This window comes from Arachis ipaensis, chromosome B8 (genome assembly GCF_059453495.1).
Source record: "Arachis ipaensis isolate K30076 ecotype BB chromosome B8, ASM5945349v1, whole genome shotgun sequence".
NCBI lineage: Eukaryota > Viridiplantae > Streptophyta > Magnoliopsida > Fabales > Fabaceae > Arachis > Arachis ipaensis.
In genome coordinates this window covers 46767695-46770118 of record NC_142443.1, presented here as the reverse complement: position 1 = coordinate 46770118, position 2424 = coordinate 46767695, and the positions used below count along the sequence as shown (strand labels likewise).

General features: G+C 41.6%; 1 non-coding gene across 1 annotated transcript; it reads left to right on the top strand.

The window, feature by feature from the left end:
• Nucleotides 1–982: 982 nt before the first annotated feature.
• Nucleotides 983–1089, top strand: LOC148547946 (small nucleolar RNA R71). The gene has a single exon (XR_015897637.1). It is a non-coding gene; the product is annotated as a small nucleolar RNA R71 (small nucleolar RNA).
• The last annotated feature ends 1335 nt before the right edge of the window (nucleotides 1090–2424 follow it).

The window sequence follows — 2424 nt, the reverse complement described above, 5'->3', positions numbered from 1 at the left end:
ACGTTAGGGCCAAAGTTAGGGGTCTAACTTTGCTCCTAACTTTTCATGGCAGCAAGCATGATTTCCTGGTGTGGACGTTGGTGCCAACGTTAGGGGTCTAACTTTGACCCTAACGTTGGCCTTGCTTAGTGCTAGTGGCGCCAACGTTAGCCTCCAAGTTAGGGGGCTAACGTTGGCGCAAACGTTGGTACCCCTCCCTTTGTGGTTCAAGTGCCAACGTTAGCCTCCAAGTTAGGGGGCTAACGTTGGCGCAAACGTTGGCCTTCCCCCTTTGTGTTTTAAGTGCCAACGTTAGCCTCCAAGTTAGGGGGCTAACGTTGGCGCAAACGTTGGTGCCCAGGGGAGAAACTCTCAAGTTCCAACGTTAGCCTCCAAGTTAGGGGGCTAACGTTGGAGCTAACGTTGGCCACTTCCTTGCAATGTCATGTGCCAACGTTAGCCTCCAAGTTAGGGGGCTAACTTCATGCAACCCGGTTCAATTTTACTTATTCCATTCTTCACTTCTAGCCATTCCTCTTTGCTTCAACCTTTCTCCAAGCTTTCTTCACCTATCATAAATCAACCAAACTCATCAAAGCTATGCTCAAAATCATGAGATATTCAATCTTTCACAATATGCAACAAATATAGCACAAAACCTCATGAAATGGCATGAATTCATATATGGTTGGTTCAATCAAGGGAAACATGGAAATCTACTCAATTAGCTTGCTTGTAGCTCAAGAAAGTGCATAATTCTAATGAAAACAAAAGAAAAAGACTAGCTAAAATGGGCTAGGATGACTTGTCATCAATCACTCCTCTAGTGTTCCCTCTTTTGGAAGCATAGAAGTAGTCATTCTCAGCTACAGTCTCAATGACATCTATGGCTTCTTCAATGGTCTTCTTCTTGTTCAAAGATCCTCCAGATGAATGGTCTACTACCTTCTTTGATTCATATGACAGGCCTTCATAGAAAATGTGCAGCTGCACCCATTCATTGAACATATCTGGTGGACACCTCCATGTTAAGTCCTTAAATCTCTCCCATGCTTCATATAGAGTCTCACCATCTTGTTGCCTGAAAGTTTGGACCTCAGCTCTCAGCCTATTGATTCGTTGAAGGGGGTAGAATCTTGCTAAGAATTTGTTCACCACATCTTCCCAAGTTGTCAAGCTCTCCTTCGGGAAAGACTCCAACCACTTGGCTGCTTTATCCTTGAGTGAGAATGGAAATAAGAGCAGTCTATAGGCGTCAGGATGAACACCATTAGACTTCACTGCATCACATATTCTCAGGAAGGTGGTTAGATGTTGATTGGGGTCTTCTTGGACACTTCCTCTGAACGAACAGTTGTTCTGAACAAGGGTGATGAGCTGTGGTTTTAGTTCAAAATTATTGGCATGGATGGTTGGCTTTTGGATGCTACTTCCACAGTTTCCTGGGTTTGGATTGATGTAAGAGCCTAAAACTCTTCTATCCTCCCCAGCATGATTTGCTCGACCTCCTCCGCCATGGTTGTGAGCCTCTTCTTCTCGATGGTTTTCCATGTTTTCTTCCATGTTTGGTTCAAAGTATTCCTCAAAGTGTTCCTCCTCTTCTTCAGCACCAACTACACATTTTTCTCTTGCCTCCCTCCTTAATCTAAAGAGGGTTCTCTCAGGTTCAGAATCAGAGGAAGTTGAAGCCCCGCTTCTTCTCCCTGTCATACAACCAACAAGTACAAGCAAGGAAAATAAATGCAGAAAGTATTCTGTTAGATTTACTGTTAGTGTGAGTGATGCAATATATCAAACAGTTAGTGGGTTAGTGAACTGAATTGTAAATAACAAAGAAAAAAAAACGAAAGAGTAGGGGGTAGGGAAGAAATTAACTAACACTGAAAGTAAATTACTCAAATAGAAAATTAAATCAAACAAAACAAAAATGCTCAATCTAGTGATCCTCCAATTTAATCATTGTTGATGCACAATCAATCCCCGGCAACGGCGCCATAAACTTGATGCACATGGAAACTGTCTCTCAACAAATTTCCTTCGGCAAGTGTACCGAATTCGTCGTCAAGTAAAAACTCACAATAGAGTGAGGTCGAATCCCACAGAGATTGATTGATCAAGCAAATTTAATTAGAAGAATGTTCTAGTTGAGCGAATCCAGAATTTGGGTTGAGAATTGCAGAAAATAAAATGGCGGGAATGTAAATGAGAGAAAAAGTAAATGCTAGAATTAAAGAGCTGAAAGTAAATGACTGAAAGTAAATTGCAGAATTGTAAATGGGAATGGGGTAATTGCTCATAAAAGTAATGGCAGAAATTAAAAAGAATGGGTAAGATCAGAAATGGGGAGTTCATTGGGCTCAGGAGATGTTGCAATTCTCCGGATCAAGTTCATTTTCATCTCTTCCTCAATCAATGCACTCATTGATCTTCTTGGCAATCTTAATT